Raw genomic sequence first — 20,263 nt, forward strand, 5'->3', positions numbered from 1 at the left:
CTGTATAAGGCAGGCCTAACCCTCTCCACGCCACACACACCCCTCCCTCCGCTTCGCTCCTCCCCAGCCACCTATAAAAGCCACCCTTGCGCGGGACTCCCAACAGAGCCAAAGCAGTGCCGGTCACAATTCACATTCACACACACACACAAAACAGATCTTCTCGGAGCGCAACACACGGCCGTCCGCCTCCTCACAACAGGTCTGGCTTCGCTTCGGGTACACTTCCCGCGCTGCAACGTCTCGACTTTCTGAAGCCTCCGGATCAACGCGGCTGGTCTCCCGCCAGAATACAAAGGCGCAAAGGCAGAGAAATAAAGCGCAGGGACATTCTCCCTCCCGCCGCGAGGAAAGCAGCCCTTTCCCCCCAGATAACCCGCGGCGCCAAACTTCGCCCTCCTCCCATCCCGACAAGAAAAAGAGAGAGAACGAGACTCACCTTCTCATCCACGCAACTTTCGACAAGCGACCGGTCCTTTCCCTGCCAACGTCGGGAAGGGGGTGAAATATATCTATCTATATAGGTCTTAAAAACAAAACAAAAAACAAACTGGATCTCGTTGGGGGCTCTCGCGGGGGCCGCTGAGGTGGTCTGTAGAAAAATGTGCGCCTCAAAGAAGGCGCCGGTCACATACCGACTTGCTCGCCGATCAAAAAATAAAATGAAATGGAAACAACAACAGCCAGCTGCCTCGCGAAGCGAAGTCTTGCACAGGAGGAGTTTTAGATATGCCTATGTACACGCGCATATAGGCATGCATATACATAGACATAAAAGGAGGGGAGGACAGAAATGGATATAGACATATAAAAGGGAGGGGGCGGGGAAGTGGAAGAGGGTGGCGGTGGTGGAGGAAGAAGAGGCTGCAACGGCGAAAAGGGATGGGGGGGAGGCAGAGAGAGAGAGAGAGAGAGAGGTGGCAGGGGGGAGCCACGCAGGGCTTGCTCTGCCGCTGCAGCGCTCGGGGGCTTCTGTGCACAAGGCGAAGGCGGTGGCGGAGGCGGCGGCGGCGGCAGCTCCGCGCTTCTTCGCAGCCCGGCGGCGTCGTATTGTTGCTGCTGCGGCTGCGGCTGCTGCCCCCGTCCTGTTGGTTCCACTGACTCTCCCGGTGGCTCGCGCTCTTCCCAGTGGAACGCCGCCTACTCCCCTCAATCGCTACATTGTTGACATTCGCAGGCTGACATCATCCTCCTCCCACCGCCGCCGCCGCCACTACCAACTACCGCACACACTCACATACATGCATGCATGCATACAAGGCATAGAATCCACCCCGCCTTCCCCCGCGCCATTCACAATAACGCCGCGCAAATCGCGTAGCGCACGCTCCTAAGGCGGCGCGGGCCCGCACGCGCACAACCGGGCGTAAACCCGCTCTGCGAATAGGAGCTCCTGCGCTGCTGGCATTCTCTCCCAGGGCTCCTGCCCGCATGCGCACAGCGGCCTCAGTGATTTCCAAGCGCTGCTCCTTCGCTCCTAACTTTTCTCTCTCTCCCTCCTCCTTTTCTGTTCGCGCTGCTATCGAAAGGCAGACTGGGAATTGTAGTCCTCCTTTCCCTCCCTCTCCTTCCTCACTTCTGCGTTTGTGGAAGAGCAAGGGAAGGGGAACTCGTTTGTAACGCAGCCCCAGCGGGACAATAAAGCAGCCACAGCCGCTGTGTGTGTGTAGCCGAAAGGGGCATGAGGTCATTGTTTCTGTGCTGAACGACTAGCGAGGACTTTGGTTTCTGAGAGATACATTAGGCGAATTCTGAATACCACCTCCTTCTCCATCATAAACTGAAACGTGTTTAATAAAAATAATAAATAATAAATAAAATAATAATAAATGGGCTTAGACTATGGGCCAAGACAACACAAGCATCAATGGGCCATAAATCGATAGGTGTTTTAATTTTTTTAAAGCTGCATTGTAAAAAGAGCTCTCTCTCTCTCTCTCTCTCTCTCTCTCTCTGTGTGTGTGTGTATTTGTGTGTGTGTAACATTAAATAGCTTTTATATTGTAAACCACCCTGTGATCTTGGGATGAAGGGAAGTATATAAACGTAATAAAAAATAAAATAAATAAGTAAATTGTTATAAATAATATACTGCATTGATAATAGGAGGAACATGCACCTGCTGCCTCTGGAGCTGTGGTGGCATCAGACAGAGAGATCCAGGTTCTAACAACTACAGCCCCCACACCTTACATGGTGGTCACTGGGGCAGTAAATTGTTTAACTCAGTATTGGCTTGATCTTATTTTTGCAAGCCTTTCCATTGTCCTGGCTTTATACCTCCACTTTCCCTCCTTTTAAAAAAACAAAACAAAACAAAAAGCCCAGGTATTTTACATCCTGCACTGTGTGATGACACAGTACCTGCCACCCTCCTTTTCCACATTTTGCCATAATTGCAAGGGCTTTTGCCAACGTTTTCCAGGTATGACACAAAGGCACCCCAGGGCAGCCTCCACAACTCAGCACCATACTGCAAAGTCCTCTGGGCAGCTTACAAGTAAAAGAAATAAGGGAGGGTGGAATGAAAAGAATGAGACCAAAAGGCTATTACTATTCAAAGTTCAAAAGCATGTAAGATCAGAAGTGACCCATGCACCGCAGAAGGAATGCCTCCCTGCAGCTCTTAAATTAGCTGACCATAGTTTGCTACCCAGATAGCAGCACCAATTGCCGCTGTCTTGAATAGGTCGTTTATTATGTTGTATTTGTGTAAGCTTTACATAGAAAGGTAACAAACACATACAGTGGTACCTCGGGTTAAGTACTTAATTCGTTCTGGAGGTCTGTTCTTAACCTGAAACTGTTCTTAACCTGAAGCACCACTTTAGCTAATGGGGCCTCCTGCTGCCGCCGTGCTGCCAGAGCACTATTTCTGTTCTCACCCTGAAGCAAAGTTTTTAACCCGAGGTACTATTTCTGGGTTAGCGGAGTCTGTAACCTGAAGTATATGTAACCTGAGGTACCACTGTATTGACCAGTGGACCTCCTATATTTCATGACCTACAGCTTTGCTTTGCTTTTCTCTTTTTCATTTCATCTGTATGTGTTTGTGTGTACACCATACATATATATGAGATACATGCATATATCTATCTGCCAACTTGAGGATAATACTCCATGTGTTTGATGAAGCCTAATCTATATGCATTTAAGCACATTATCCCTCTTAGTCTTTACAATGTTGCAATATTGTATTTGCTGCTACACACTAATTACACTATCCCTCTGTGATTCAATGAGAGAGAGAGAGAGCACTCATTCATGCTTGATTCATTGATCTGTTGATTTCTCACTTATTTCTTTAATGTTCCTTGAACTTTCTTTCGAGATATTGCAATATTGGCATATGAATCTCACCCTAGCCAAACAAAGCAATAAATATATGAAATGAAAATAGTCATCACTAATTGTGCTCATTATCGCAACATACTGTGAAATGCAGGAAAGTAACTCTCCAACACTTTTTAATGGAGAGTGGATGTGGGATTTATTGATAGCAAGCAGAAAACAACCTCATAATGCACACATTAAAAAGCAGCATTGAGCCAGGAAAACGAATTTGAACCCTGAGTGACTGATGGAACACGGAGCAGCCTTCTTGTTTTGACATTTTTTCCTGTGGGTTGCATTTAAATGTTTATTTCATAAATCAAACATTCCCAAATGCATTATCTCACCTATCAAAGTTGATCAGACCTACATGTGCATAACGTAATTTGGACCATGTTTCGTATTTATTGAGGATAAAAACAGAAGAAGAACCTGCTAGATCTGGCTCCAAGTCCATCAAGTGCATTAAAGTCTAGCCTTTTAAAGTGATCCAAGTGCCAGTGAGTTTTACAGTTTCCCAATGTGCAGCATAAAGAAGTACTTTACCTGTCCTGAATCTTCAAATATTCAGCTTCGTTAGGTGACCCCACATTCTAATATTGTGAGAGATGAAGAAAACTCTCTTTATTAAATTCCTTTATCTATCCACTTTCTCCAAACTATGCATAATTTTACACAGCTCTATCATGTTTCCCCTTCTCTTGTACTCCCAACTAAAAAGCTGCAAATGTTTGAACCTTTTCTAATAGGATAGTCACTCCAGCCCCTTGATCATTTGGTTGCTTATTACTGAACCTATTTCAACCATACAATACCCTTTATGAGCTGCAGCAGCCAGAACCAAACACTGTATTCCAAACATGGTTGCACCATAGATTTGAATAATGGCATAAAGATATTGGCAGTTTTATTTTAAGTCCCTTCCCTAATTATCCCAAGTATAAAATTTGCTTTACTCATAGCTGATTTTCATTATCTATTCACCACAATTCATCACCTTTTTCCTGGTCAGTCCCTGCCTGTTCAGTTCCTATTAGTGTTTATGTGAAATTAGGATTTTTGGCTCCGATGTGCATCACTTTATACTTGTCCACATCGCATTGCATTTGCCATTTTAATGACCATTCGCTCAGTTTCAAGAAATTGTTTTGGAAACCCTCACAACTGCCTTTTCTTCTTACCATTTTCAGATGGATTTTAAGACTGAATAATGTTTACAGTGGTGTGTACCAGTAAAAATGTGCTAGAAAAGATTTCAGATTTGTTCAGATTTAGGACTGTAACAGCTTCAAACCAAGACATCTAAAAAGGAAGAATTTTCAGTTTGCTAACATCAAGCAAAATTGAACAGGTGTTAGGCACCTGCAGGGGATTTTATATTTTTTAAAAAAAGTTTCCATTCAGATTTTAATTCAGCACCACCTTTGTATTCAGCTTTGTTCTTCCCACACTTTGACAGGAGAGCAGACAATTTGCTGAGCTTATTGTTGCTTCAGCATGAGGAGGGATTCTTGTTGTTCTAGTGATGAGTCATGCAGGATATAGCAGATGGCATAAAAAGTGAAGCCACAAAGATATGAAAATACTAATGAGGTTGAGGAAGAAGATTGGTGTAATGAGGCTGAGTGAGTGAAAGCCAATAGAAATGATGTAGGTCAGTGGAAAGAGGAAATCCAGCAGGCACAGCACGGCTGGACTTGAATTTGCAAGATCAGAGAGAGAAGAAACACAATGGATGGAGGAGGGAGAAAGAAGAAAGAATGATTGTCTAAGCATAGCCAGAAGAAGTTGTGAGACAACAAACTAGTGAAGCCAAAGGGAAATCTTGGGTTTGGAGAGCTGGAAAAATCCTTGAGGACCTGAGCCTCTTGAGGTATAAGAAATGGCATCACACACAAAAAAGAATTAATTAACAGAATACAAATCCCACTGTTTCTTAAATCTGCATGCCTCCAAAGAATATATAAGGATTTACTGTAACTTACATTCTGCAATTCCAGTAAGCAATAAACAAGATCCAGTTTTCAATTAACCTATTACCTCAGTGCCTACCTCCCTTAACTTTAATTAAGGATTTTAAGTAAACATTGTACCTTGAACTGAATGAAAATGAAAGGACTTTATAAAAGACAAGTCTTTGTTATTTGTTTGTTTATTTATTCAGAAAATGAGAGGTTTTAATATCGTAAGTATGATAAAATATATTAATTGAAACTGATTGCGTATAACTACTACTTTCATGTTGTTTCATATATATGAAACAATTAAATAAATGTTATCATTTGTGAACAGTATCCAAGTGCTTTAAAAGTACCGCATGGTGTGATTATGGCCATAGTTAATAGTACTGAAATGCTGAGACACACAGGCAATAAAAGTCTGGAAAGTCCCTTTGTGATTGATACTTGGGTAGTTACTAATATTTTACAGCAGGGTGGTCCAATGCTTGGCCCAAGGGCCACATGCAGCCCTCAGTGCTTTTTTGGTGGCCCTTGGCAACATTTGACGCCCGCCGCCCCAGTACTCACATTGTACTCCCAAAGCCCAGTTATCACTTTTCCAGCTTTGGGAAGCAGGTGGGAGGGCTCTAGGATCATGCCAGAGCCTCATGCCTCCTTTTCAAAGCTCAGTGTCTTGCTTAGATGGTTTTGGGAAGGCATCATGAGGGCTGGGGGGGAGGGAGAATCAAATTTTGGCCTTGTTCCCCACCCCCATGCGACAAGGTAGTTTGTAGCCCACAGGTTTCATGTCAAAATACTCTTGACATGAAAAGTTGGACTGCTCAGCCTTATAGCATGAGCCAAGCCATGTCTACTCAGAAATAAATCCCACTGAGTTCAGTGGGGCTTCCTACCAGCTAAGTGGGTATAGGATTGCAGCCTTATACAGCTTCTTTAAATGTGTGATATTCATTAAAGTAAATGAGTGCTATCCAGAATCATTTATTGGAAATGAGTTTCATAAATAATAACATATGCATAGTTGACATATCACTTAAGAGGTATAACTTGTTGGAATTTTGTTTTTGACTTAATTTAATTGATATGGTAATTAGCACACATGGTATCCTACAGCAGGGGTGGGTAGATGGTAGATTTGGCTCTACTAAAGGATCTCTGGGTAATTTGCAGCTGATCAGCAAGTATTTCTGGCTCTCAATTCTTTAATAATAGCAACAACAAAGCAACTTACAATATTTTCATCTGAATTACGCTGCTGAAATTAGGAAATTAAGGCTGCTGAAATTAAGTGGAAGGGCTGCAAGCTCAGCTCAGCTCAGGCTCTGTAAACAAATTCCTAGGCTCAGAATATGCTCAGAAACACCCTATTATTTAATTATAACTATATATCTTTTGCATCTGGCACTGATTGGTAGCTCTTGGGGTTCCAAGAGCAAAAGAAGTTGATCTGACAAGCCAGATGTCGGCTCATACCTGCCCTACAGTGTTCCTAAAATACATATAAAGCACATTTTACAACTCTGCAACCTGTGCAAATCATTTGTCTGCAAGGAAGAATTTAAACCAGAGAAAATAAATTGGAAGCTTGCTTATTCTGTTCTTTAATTCTTTACCATGCAAAACAGATTGCAAATGCAGAAGTTCGGGTTAAAGGTGTCAGCTGCCTCTATTGACAACCTATTTCCTACCGTGTAACTAAGTGATAGTGCACACACTTTGAATGCAAAATTCCTAGGTTCAAACCCCGGTATCTCCTGCTAAAGTTGGGAAAGATTCCTGTCTGGAATTCTGAAGAGCTGTGCCAGTCAGCAGGCAACACTGAGCTAGATGAATCCACCTTCTGATTTGTTACTAGGCAGCTTCCTCTGTCCCTATGCTTATGTGTTTATCCTATATGTAAACTGTTCCTTCTGTTTGTTAGTAAGTGGTCTAGACTCCAGAGTCTTTCTCATCTAGGCAAATAAGGATCTAAAATGTATAAAGCTGGGTGGCAGTGGACTGCATCTACCAGCAGGGTCAGAATTTGTAATTAAATGACCATAATCTGAAAAACATCTTCTATAGACCTAGAAATGCCCCCTCTCCTCTGTGGATCAGCAGCAGCACGTGTCTCTTCATAAAACACTTTAGGGGATGAAATATATATATGATATAGCTTGTAGGATAGCTGCTGCATCATCATCAACAACAACAACATTGTCATCAACATCACTATTATTTGTAAGCCAAAATTTCTACTGAGCTAGTGCTAACTCATTGCGTAAAGTGAAGCAGCTCTTGGAATCCCAACCAATTTTCTTGTGGTGCAAATGCCACAAATAAGATGGGGAAAATATAACTGGGGGAAAGTTTGATGTGGGAAACAATCCTTAAAAAATCACAATTTCTGTGATGTAATTTTTCATCACATTTAAAGTTGGATTTTGTATTTCCCGAAGGTCTCTTAATTTTACTTATTACAGTCAACAGAGGCAAAGAGACTATCCGTTACATTACAATGCCCCATTGAGTAATGGACTTATTAAATACAAAAGATTTCAAATGCATGTCTTCCTTCCTTCCTTCCTTTGCAAAATCAGTTTTAAGGGACAACATCCTTAGTTGAAAATGTGAAAAGTGTGTTGGGTATTTGCTCTGTGGCATTTTTTTCAAATTAAAAGAAACCTGATTACAAAGAACAGTTAGCATATCATCATTATGCAGCAAAACGCTATTTGGCTCCAAAGTCTGTAAAGTACATCCCACTCCCAACCTGTCTGTGTATATATATGTGTGTGTGTGTGTGTGTGTGTGTGTGTGTGTGTAAATCTGATGCAGCATTGTTCTAAATATAGTTCTGAGCAGCCCACTGCACTCTTTGCAGAGCTAGGTTTTGACATTCTATTCAGCCTGATAGAAAAAGAAAAGAAAAGAAAAGAAAGACTTTATTGTGAAGGAAAACATACCCTCCAAAACGGTGAACATAGCACATGGGGGCGGGGGCAGGTAGGATAGTTGAATGGAATATTTTGTCAAAGAAGGCCAATATCTTTTAATTTAATCTTTAAAGATCAATGTTCAAAGTGATACTATCTAACCATAGAAATGCACTCCAGTCACACTCATCCATTATATTATGGAAGTCAAGATATCCTTCCCTAAAAGGCTTGATTTCTGAGCACTGTTTTCATTGCTGGCTCACCATAGGATGAAAAAAAAAGGAAGGAAAGAAAGAAATTCCTTTAGGGCAAAGATGAGCTACATCAAAGCAGCAGCACAGCAATGCAGCCTTTGTTGCTACATGCTCCTTTCACCTACATTACCCATCCCATCTTGCCTTTAATTTGTCAGGGAAATACTAGTAATTCAGAACCTTTTCTAGGATCCATATCATCCATATAAATATATCAAATCATGAAAGTGCATGGGACATCAGGTGATTTCTCTGCAGCTCCAAATTAAATGGAATGAAGTCCACTGCCAGACAACACAGACTAATTGTCTTTACATTTTTGTGCGCAGACCTAAAAAGCTGCCTGTACCATACCACTTGGGAGAGGGGTGGAGGAAAGAGCTGCTCTTGGACTGACGATACCTAAAGGCAAACAGAATTAGGACCAGTGGATCTGAAGAGTACTTGAAAGCGGTTGCCACTGATTTAATAACCCTGTGGTTTACTTTTGAGAAATGCATTTAGGGTTATAGAAGACTTCCTTATAAAACAAAGGAAAAAGAAGAATGGCCATTGTAATAACATCAGTAGGTAATAACATCACCTGGGTAGAAGATGTTCTTGGACTGGCATGGGAGCCTCTTTAGAGAATGTGGATTTCTTTCACAGACACCTAGGTCACATCATCCTTAGCTGGGATGGAGGAAGATGTGTGCCCCACCCTTCAGAAATTTAGCCATTGAGAAGACCAGCTATTGAGAACTGATTTCCCTAACACAAGGAAGATACTTGGCCACTTTTCAGTTTCCAGCAGTACTCCTGTGTGTGTGTGTGGTGGAAGGGTTTAGATGGCCTTCCAGTTCATTATGATAATCAAAGAGCATCATTAAATTACAAAGAGAGCGAGAGCACCTATTGATCATCTCTTGGTCATATCTAATTTTGGGTAGGGTGAGAGTGCTTTTCAAACTGCAAGTTAATTAGGATTGCACCTCAAGTTATTTAAATATGTCCTTCTCATCTAAGTACACATGGTGGGAAGAGACACAGCTGTAAACTCAACCACTTTTTGCAAGGGGAAAGTGGTCTGAGAGCAAGCAGAGCTTCAGTCTGAGAGCATGGCCCCCAAATACAAGGTCACTTCCCTTTCAACTGGTGGGGAAGCTAAAAAGCAGCCATCCTTGGCTGGAAGTGCTAGGTTTTTTTACACTTTTTTACGGCTTCTTACAGGTCTTCCGGGCTTCATGCATTTTGGGGTTTGCACGCAGTTCCTGGGAGCTGAACCCTCATGTAAGTTGTGGGCTTATTGTATAAAAATGGGCCATCATTTTCTTGTGCATTAGGTGAATAATGCATCTTTAGGTAGATCATTCATTTGAGTTCAGCACAAATAAATGGAAGGTGTGAGACTAAGTATTTCCAGCTGTTTAGTAGCAGCTCTTTCTTTCTTCTTCTATTGCTGCAGCTTTGGAAATCCAGGCCCCTTGATGTCAGGAAAAGGACTAGACTGTTAATATGTATCCTAATAGAAGATGTTCAAAGTTGAAATTACATACTGAAGTTTAGCACCAAATTGAAGTAACAAGATATCTCTTCCCAGAAAGGAGATACCGTTTAGCTTGGCCAACCTTGTTAGAGATAATAAAAAGGCAAGCATTGCACAAATTATTCTAAGTAAACACAGAGGTAATTGAATGAAAACTATGAATCACTCTGTAATGCACCAGATGTTAACAACCTTTCCAGAACTGATAAGAACTAAGCTAGTTATAAAAGACTAGAAGAAGCAAAACTCTTAATGATGCGGGCCTTTGATTAGCTCTGAATTTGGGAGGATGTCAGAGGGATGTGTCACTCTTTAAGAGGCTACATAACAAGTTATTTCCTCTGTTCCTGAAGGGAGAAAGAAACTTTATTGAAATAATTTCTTTTGTTGCATCCTGTGAAAATATTATTAGGACAGCAACAGAGGGTTGGAGGAAAAAGAGAGAAAGTTTAATGCTAAGCATTCATGTAAAGACAAGTTCCTCAGTTTTATAACGTAATGAGCAAAAGAAATGAGTCAAGAAAGCTGTACATGTACCTTTCTTGAATTTCAAAGATGCACCTATCTGAGTGAATTGAACAGACTTGTAATTGTTGTCCTCAGCAGCAAAAGAAAGATAAACTAGCTGGCTTTGCCTCTCTCTTATTATTTTGATTATCGGATGAGATTATGTGGACTCTGTGGGACACTCTTAAATTAACCTGTGACCCTCCAGCATCCCTGACTATTAGTCATGCTATGTGGGGCTGGAAGGAGATGGAGTCTAACAAATCTGGAAGGTAACAGTCTACTCTAGCCTAGCCACAGTTTAAGGTTCAAGTTTTGTTCATGATAAATTTCTGGACGGGTCAGGACTCAGGAGAGACAGGGGGCTGTCAGCAAGATTATTGGACTCCCTGTCAATAGAGTCCAGGTAGCGCAGTGTCAGGAATATAATTCAGGTTTGCTCTCATGGCAGCGGCAACCCCAAATCCAGCACTTTCCCTCCAGGAGAACCTAAAGGAAAGCACACCACCTTGCGTGAGGTGTTTAGTTGCAGGTTACTAAGTTTTGAAATCATTTGCTACTGGGTGTAAGGTCACTTTGAGAGGATTTGTTTATTGAGTGCATGATAAAAAAAATAGCATAGAAAATTATTACAAATGAACATAAATACATATGGCATATAAAAATAATTTTGTGGAATCTATTAACAATTGCAAACAAACAGTATGTATATTAATATCCAGAGCAAGAGATTGCAAACATAAACAGTGAATACCGACAAAACATCAGTACATGCTGTTAGTGTTTGCATGCTCTTGCTTATGATATTAATAGATATACATTGCTTGTTTGTAAGTGATTACATTTCATAAAATTATACCAGTATATGTGGATTATGTTTGCACTCTCTCACTTTGGATATTAATAGATATATATCATTTGCAATTGTTATTAGATTTCATAAACTTATTTTTATATGCCTTATGTCTTTATGTTAGTTTGTAATAATTTTTTGATCCCAATTATTTTTTATCAAGCCTACAGTTTGTAGGAATTAATTTCCTTTTTTTTTGTACCATCTGTTTATTGAGCATTCATCCGGATTTGTTTGCATGATGTATGAGGGGAGGCTATATGGGAGGGACTTTGCTCCCTTGGATTTACCAGAATCCCTAGAATCCCAACTTTCATTAAAATAATAATTATTGAACCTGAGAAATGAGGCAAGATATGCAGTCACTATCCTTTTTATTGAGAAACTAGCTTGTTCCTCCCTTTCAGTGTTTTACTTTGGTCACTCGGTCCCACTGGAGAAATTCCTGTAGATACCCAAGTAGAAATGTGATTGTATGCATCCTTATTTATTTGTTTTTGGGGAGGCTCCCGGACACCACATTAAGCAATTGCTACCTCACATTTTGCAGTGCATTTTCCTGTGGTCAGAAATGTTCTCTCTCTCTCTCTCTCTCTCTCTCTCTCTCTCTCTCTCTCTTTGGAAGAGCACCAGATCCACTTTAATTGCACAACCTGGATCTGGCAGTGTGCCATTGAATCTCACTCCCCCCCACCCCCGCACAAAGAAAGAAAGAGTTCCCAAGCACCCTAAATCAGTTATGAGCAATTTCTTGCTATCCTTCCCCACCCCCTGGCTTGTTGACTTCCCTCATTTCCTTCCAAATACTAACCTGAAAACTAACTTCAAAATGGATTGAACATGAGGCATTGCCGCTCATTTTCACCCAAGCATTCTACCAGCTGGAGTCTTAATGACAACACTGTTAAGTGTTAGTTAGTACAGTGTACTCTTTCTTTAAACAAAGCTTTTCATATGCATTCCATGAGAGGAAGCAGATTGTTTGCAATGTTTATAGAATATTGTGCTCTGCCTATTGTTATAGTGACACATCATCACCTACCTTATTTCTGCCATCTGTTTCATATCATGTGTGTGCGTGTGCCTGTGAGTATGCGTGTCTTTTGTTAGATTCAAAATACTGTTTGTTTTTATGGCAGAAACGTCAAGCAGGGAAAAGGACAAAGAAATGGAGGGAGGGTTTGAATCTATCTAAATATAGGGGGGGGGAAGATGCTAATAAATCAAAAAGCTGCTGGAGGGAAGAGAATACCTAGAAGAAATTAATCTGAGGGTATTGGAAGAGACGCGGGTGGCACTGTGGTCTAAATCACAGAACCTAGGGCTTGCCGATCAGAAGGTTGGCGGTTTGAATCCCTGCGACGGGGTGAGCTCCCATGGCTCTGTCCTAGCTCCTGCCAACCTAGCAGTTCGAAAGCATGTCAAAGTGCAAGTAGATAAATAGGTACTGCTCCAGCGGGAAGGTAAACAGTGTTTCCAAGTGCTGCTCTGGTTTGCCAGAAGTGGCTTAGTCATGCTGGCCACATGACCCGGAAGCTGTCTGCGGACAAAGGCCTTCTCCCTCGGCCAGTAAAGCGAGGGCTTAATGGTCAGGGTCCTTTTACCTTTACTATTGGAAGAGAAGGATGATGTTCTTGTGATGAAAGAAAGCACTGGTCTGATTTTGTATTTCTAACCCAAGTGAAACCATTGGACTGGATCCAGTAAGGTTCATGCACAAGGTGTTGTGGCTAATACTGAATGTGGAATAAGTCTGTGAAGTCTGAAAGGCAGCCGATATGCCTTTGCATTTCTGCAGCATTGATGGCACAGTAGGAGGAAATAATGAGAGGAAACACCTTGTCTCACTCCCTACCTGACACTTCTCTGCTCAAAATCCCCCTCCCCATATTATTATAGATAGATATATGTACATAACTTGTTGAAGGTAAATCAGATAACTGCTGATAGGGATTCAGGTGTTTCCATAAATAAAGATCCCCAAACCACCCCTCCTGATGTTTCTTTCATATTCTCCTTAACATCATTAAGGAGAACGAGCAGCAAACCTGGCCATTGCCTCGGTTATGGTGAGAGGCGCTATATTTCTATTAAAATAACAGTAATCATGTATAAATTTGCATCTGTACATACAAATTAGCATGTGCACATGTTATGCATATCAGCGACATCTTTTGTCCTGCATTTCCTCCCTTTTGGCAATGTGTAAGTGGCCACTCTATTAATTAAATGTACTCAGGGATGAACTAAGTGGGTTGGATTGGGGGGTTTGAGTGGGTGGGCGGGTGGATCAGGATTCAGCCTCCAATGAAAAGCTACATTTGAAAAAGTGATTTCTCTGCTTTTCAGTTTATATCTTTCAGTGAGTCAAGCCAATGGGTTGTGTATAAATCACAGCATAAAGTGCAAGGCAGTGAAGATGTCAGCTCTGTATATTGTCCCAGCACTCGCAGTGCCACTCAGTGTTGATGATGACTAATCCTTTAATAGCTTATTTGTCAACAAAGCTGCAGAGAGGATTTATTCATCGTGTGACAAAGGTAGTTATAGATGCTGCCACAGTGCCATATAGATGGAACCAGTGTGTTAGGCAACAGTTACGAATGCTAATTTGAAACTGCAATCAAATACTAAATGTGTGTCTTTGGACACAATGAAAACAGTCTGTATGTATGTTGATTAGATCTTGTTGCAGGTTTTGATTTGGATTAAGTTTCTGCAGAAAGTAGAAATTTCAGTAGAAATACAATTGTTTGAAGATGGAGGTGAGGGACCTATGGCCATCTAACTTTGTTTTGGACTACAACTCCCATAATCATGGATCTTTGCCCATGCTGGCTAGGTCTGATGGGAGAGGCCCACAATAACTAGAAAGCCACACGCTCCCCTCCTGTTCAAAAGCTGGGTGTGCAAATCTAGGGAAGAAATTTGCTGGAAACTAAGAAAAATGATATGATTTTTTTTTTAAAAAAAAAACATTTCCCCCCAATATGATTTACTTAAAATGCAAAAGAAATTTTGCCAGTTCATTTAATTGGCAGTTGTTTATCAAACATATGTGGTGTTTCTTTTTTAAATAAATAAATGAATGAAGAGTTATGGAAGGATCTGGAGTTCATATCTGTCAAAATGTTATATTATACTCCTTTGCACTACTTTCTGATTTTATCTATTCTATATTAGGTTTATGTACATGGCTACTTTTTATGTATCTTGTCATGGTACTTTGTTCGTACTGTGCATGTGTATGTTTGTGTGTGCATTTACCTATTGGAAACCACTTCAAGATCATTTAGATAGTAAGTGGTATATAAATAATAAATAAAATCAAAATGGTTCAGTAATGGAAATCTAAATATCCACTTGTCATTAAAGACAACACATTTTCAGCAAAGAAATTGACAGATATCCTTAGGATCAGATGAAAAAGGCAATCCAATAATTTCTTTAAAGAAAATAGTACTCTTTCCTATAATATATGAATAAGAATAAATGAATATGAATAAAGCCAAATGAAATAATTATCTTTGTAATCTTCTTTTTTCCTTTTTTACTCCATTTCCTTTCCTTTTCCTTCTTTTTTCATAACTTGTAATTTGTATATCTGCTAAATTTTCTTTAATGCTAATACAATTTTTTTTAAAATGAAGCCTACCCCCAAAATTATACTGGTGTAGTAAGGTCTTTTTTCTTCCTGAAAAAAGACAAGAGACACTTTCCTTGAACTGTTATTCTGTTCTCTTCCCCCGCCTCACTATGTTCACATGTGGTTGAACATTACTTGAAGGCTGATGTTGAGAATTTCCTTAAGAAATTTCATGCTTCATTACTTCCTTTTATGAGAGCAGAGAAATAAATTGCTGTAATGTCAGCTAATGTGATTAAAAGTGTTCACATTTTTCAATAAAGAAATCACTGCCCTGATTTGCTGAACTCTTCCCAAAACACATTCACAATCACCCTTTATTCCACAATATCGTCACAGAGCATATTGAAGTACTGCTGTGCTGGATTAAGGAAAACAGAGTGAGCAAGTTAGTGAGGCAGGGGAAAACATTTTAGATGTACCTCATGAGAGATGAACCTCATGAGTATGGTTTACAAAAAGTTAAATAAGATGATGACTTGGCTGACTGGCCAGCCACAATGGTCCATCAGCCTGGATGGTTGTAGACTATGTGCATGGGTTCAAATTCTCAGTTAGCTGTGGTCTGGATATGGGAGCAGCTGTAGCTCAGAACATGCAGTCCCAGGTTCAGCCCTGAGCATCTCCAGCTAGGGCTGAGCGATCCCTGCCGAAATCCTGGAGGGCTGCTGTTAGTCAGGGTTAAACGGTGGTGAACTAGATAGACCAATGGTCTGATTCAGTGCAGAATAAGGCATCTCTCTATGTTCCTATGACCCAGAGCCACTTCATACATGCGGACTTCATTTTCAATGTGTGTTGGATGTCATGTTTTAATGGGAGCTTACAAGTGTGGAATCCAACTTGCACATGCCATTCCTAAACCATTTGTTGCAGGATGGTCGTAATATTTGGGCTATACACATTGCATTTGATTAATGTAGACCCTGGTGGAATCTACAAACATAAAAAAAATGTTCTGAAAATGCTTAAAAACAAACAAACAATTTTTAAAAATACATTGAATTTTCCATTAGGCTCACCATCGCCATCCAGTGTCACATTGTATGTTGCACAACGTTTTATTTGCAGCTGTATAGCTGAGTCCACAGATAAAATTGTGACATTCAATGAAAGGACACCAAAGACCTAGGGCCACTTGCTGTGATTGCAGTCCTCCACTGGATGTGGAAATCTGTCTGGTTTCCACATGTTTAAAGTAGGAAACCTCTTTCTAGATCAGGTGTGGGGAACCTTTGACCTTCCAGATGTTGCTGAACTGCAACTCCTATCTGCCCAGCAAGCTTGGCCAAGGATAACAACAGTTGTAGCTCAGCAACATCTGGAGGGTCAAAGGTTCCCCACACCTGGTGTGTGTGTGTGTGTGTGTGAATGATTGGGCACACTTATCTTTCACAGTACATGCATATTGTATACAGATGCTGGGAAGCTATAGTCTATCTTCCCAAGTAACCTGCTAACTTGATAACCAGGCTTTAAAAAAACTTCCTAATCTGACTGGAAGTAGTTTGGATCCCTTTTCAAACAATCAAACCATAATTAGATTTCACCCTGGTCCTAAGTCTGCATTCTGGAATCTTCTTGTTTTTGTTACCATTCTTATTAATAAAGATGTAACTAGATGAGCTTCTAGAGCAGTGGTTCCCAAAGTTAGCGGTGGGATTACCTAGCAGGGTGCTAAGAGACAAAGTGGCAGCAAAGGTGTGCTGGAGGTAAAAAAAGCTGTTGTCGCTGGATCCATTTCATCAATTTTGTTGAATTAGTTAAACTAATAAATAGTTTTAATTGGGTTATGAATAAATGTGCAATTAATTGTGACTGTTCTGAATTTTATTGTGTTATCCTTATGGTGTCCTGCAAACTGCTATTCTGAATACAGTAATGGTTTTTTATAAGATAGGGTAGAGGATGTGTTTATGGAACCGAGGGGGAGATGGCCAAAAAAGTTTGGGAACCATTGGTCTAAAGAATGGGGGAGATAGTTTGAACATGTGTTTGTTGAAGTCCAAAGAATTTACATGCAAGACAGAAAATATGTGCTCAACTTGTTTCTGTTCATCTTGTATCTGACTTCTTTAGCCCTGAGGTAGACTGTAGGTAGGAAGCAGCACACTTTGTGGGAGGGTGGTGGAGAAGAGATTAATAAAAATATTTTGTTCCATCACAAGCTCTATGGGACACGTATAAGGCATTGATGGCTGTTTGTTGAGGACAGGAGAGTGCCCTGAGCAAGAAGAAAGCAAAGACACTATGAAAATTGTCAGCAGGCCACTTGCCAGAGAAGAAAGAGTATTATTACAATAAACCTATTGATTGTGCATTTAGCTGCTATGTGATGATGATGACCTCAATAATGTATGTTTACCCTGACAAAGTACGCAGGTAACAAATCATAATCTTGCATCATGGGAATCATTTTAAACAGAGATTTACAGTACTTCCTAAAAGTGTGCCCTAAGCCAGGAGATAAGTCTTCTAAGCCTGTATTTACTACATGGAACACATGTTTAACTCTGGGTGATATGATTTCTCTTGCTGCTAAAGCTGCTACTGCAGCTCTGGGGCTCTGCACAAATGGACATTATCTGTGAGTTGTTTTGTTTATAGTATAGCCCACCTTTCCATATATAGGAAGGCCTGCAATATATGTGCATTGAATATGCATGTGATTGAATCGCTTTCTTTAAATGTGTCTGCGTATTGTGTAGCAGAGTATGTCGGACCTGAATAGTACCAGAGGAATGTGGGTTCAGATGCCCACTTAGCCATGCAGGAGCCGTGAAGGGGCATACAAGAGGAGATACTCCCAAGCTACATTTTAAAATATTTAGCATTAAAAATAAATAAATGAAAATGCCTGCAGCAAAGAGGGCACTTTAAAAACAACAACGCAAAACTGCATCTTCTCTTTACATAAGAAAGGGGATGAAATTCAATTGCTGATCTGTTGATTCATAACATTAGATGAAAGGAGAAACTCGGCACAGCTGCTCAAAGAAGATGCAGAGAGCAAGAGACAAAGGGGGGGGGCAGGAAATAGAAAGCATCTGTCAAAGTATCTCAGGGACTAGAAGGTACGACCACAGTATGTAGCAATGACCCCAAACTTGGATGGCAATAAAAGGGTTTAAGACATATTCATGGAGGATAAGACTATTCAATGGCTGCTAACACTGGTGCCTATGTACCACTTCTGGTATTGGACATGGTATGCCTCCCAGGGTATGCAAGTTCCTGGGAACCACAACTGGGGAATGTGATGTTGCTCTCACACCCTACTTGTGGAAATCCCATAGGCATTTGCATGACCTCTGTGAGGACAGAGTGCAGGATTAGATGGGCTTTGGGGGTGATCCAGAAGGGCTTTTGGCTGACTCCAACTTTGGAGGGCTTCCTTGAACAAACTGTTACTTGGTTCCCTATCGGATTTTGGCTAGCAGGTCTATCACTGTGTGTTGTCCTGAGTCAACACCTGGACGGAGCCTTGGAAGGGATAGAAGGATGTTAATATCCCAGTGTTGTTGTGTTCCCATGGAAACTAATTGTTAGACTAATTCTCTTAAGTCTTCTGAATACTTGAAAGGGGAGGGAAGCAGATTTCACCCCTCCTCAACCCCCACTGCGGATGTTGCAGTTGGCATGAATACACTCTATAAACTTAAAGTACCCCTACAAAGAAATAATTGGAACTTCAGTTTATCCAGCTAGAATTCCCAACACCCTTAACAAACTACTGTTCCCAAGATCCTTTGTGTGAGTGTAGATGCTTTATATACACAGAGGAAGAGACAGAGAGCCGAGTTTGGGTTCCTCTTAGGATCTTAGCTGTCTTCCTGGAGATCTGACATGGGACTTTGGTTATCTGTTGGGGTGTTTAAACTGTGCCTCCTCCTGTGCTCAACCTGTATAGTTGTAAACAAAAGAAAATATGATAAAATGTCAATACACCTCCAGTGACTTTTCTTCCAAAGAAAACCAGACTTGGGTAAGCCCTGTATCCCTCACCATTTGAGAAGCGGGGTGAGAATAATGCTGGTGTGAGAGTGGGATTGTGTTTACACAGAAAAGAACTGTGAGCTGATGTGACTGAGCCAGAATGGAGGAATGAGAAGCAACACATTCTGGTTCCAGCAGTTTCAGACGGCTGCAGTTCCTGCACTCCAGAGGCAAATTCTGGCAGTGGGAGCAAGCCAGAAACCTATGTGTTTCATAGTGTAAAAGAAACTGGGGGATGAGAGGTGCCTTAATTTTGGACTGGGAAGGTAGGCAGAGGGATAGAAATTTCTTGCTGCCAACTTGAATGGACTAGGACAGCTTGTTTTGAACAATGTTCCACTGGACAGATGGATAGTTAGTTCCAAGGAATGGATTTGACTGGTCAGGGTAACAGAAGAAAGATAAGGAAACCATTTGCCCTTGAGGGACAATATGATTGGAAGGATGTCCCTTAGATCTTCCTGCAGCAGTGCCTTGAAAGTCATTGTGCAATACAAAGCTTTGGAGCTTCATGAAAACCCTGGATAAAAAGTCTGCCCAGGACAATACACTGTTTGTAGATGGGAGCTTGTGCTTTTTGGACTACCTATTGATTTTAAGGAATCAGTCCAACAGCTTTCCCACAGTAGGTGCTTTGGTCACATCTAAGATTCACTAGAATGTAAATTTGCAAAGATTATAACAGCAGAGATTTTGTGGGCCTGTGCCTTCAGATGGCAAGGAAAAAATGGTTTGCACTGCAGCAACACAAGAGATGGGAAAGATCTGTAATGTCTTATATGAAGATATCTTTCTGTAATGCAGTTCTGATGTCACAAAGTGGAACTTCTCATAGCTCAGAGATGTGGGGTGAAAGCAACAATACATTACGCAAGGTTCAGCTGCTCCGTGTACCATCAAATATTTCATATTAAAAATTAACGAGTCGGTGGCTGCCAGAGCAAGATGCAAATGGATGGAACGGGAGTTTGGGTCACCTTCTTTAGCACCAAGAGATTTAATGAGAGACGAGTTTTCCATTACAGTTGAGAGTACTGCAGTGAAGGATTAAGGAATATATCTATCTTGAAAACAAACCCCTTCCTGATGGTTCTTTGGCTATTTTGCCCCTCTACCCACCCGCTTAATACAGTACAAATAATATAAGTAACAAAGGGCTTCATCTTTTTTTCCCCATCTGCAATGCACTTCTTCATGAGGAAAAAAAAATGACTTATGTCCAAGATTGAAGCTTTTCAGCTGCTTTCCATCCTGCCTCTCAGTCAGGTTA

General features: G+C 41.0%; 1 protein-coding gene across 4 annotated transcripts in view; it reads right to left on the reverse strand.

Moving 5' to 3' along the window:
* The window catches only part of BACH2 (BTB domain and CNC homolog 2), a 236,990-nt gene that overhangs the window by 177,114 nt on the left and 39,613 nt on the right, over positions 1 to 20,263 (reverse strand). The window contains exon 1 of one of the 4 annotated variants that reach the window (XM_083730221.1): positions 440 to 1,385. The exons of the other annotated variants lie outside the window; for them this stretch is intronic. The gene's annotated coding sequence lies outside the window, so the exon portion shown is untranslated. Of the gene's footprint in view, positions 1 to 439; positions 1,386 to 20,263 lie in introns of those variants that run through there. 4 annotated transcript variants of the gene reach the window in all.

This window comes from Podarcis gaigeae (assembly GCF_964106915.1).
Source record: "Podarcis gaigeae genome assembly, chromosome: 3".
Lineage (NCBI taxonomy): Eukaryota > Metazoa > Chordata > Lepidosauria > Squamata > Lacertidae > Podarcis > Podarcis gaigeae.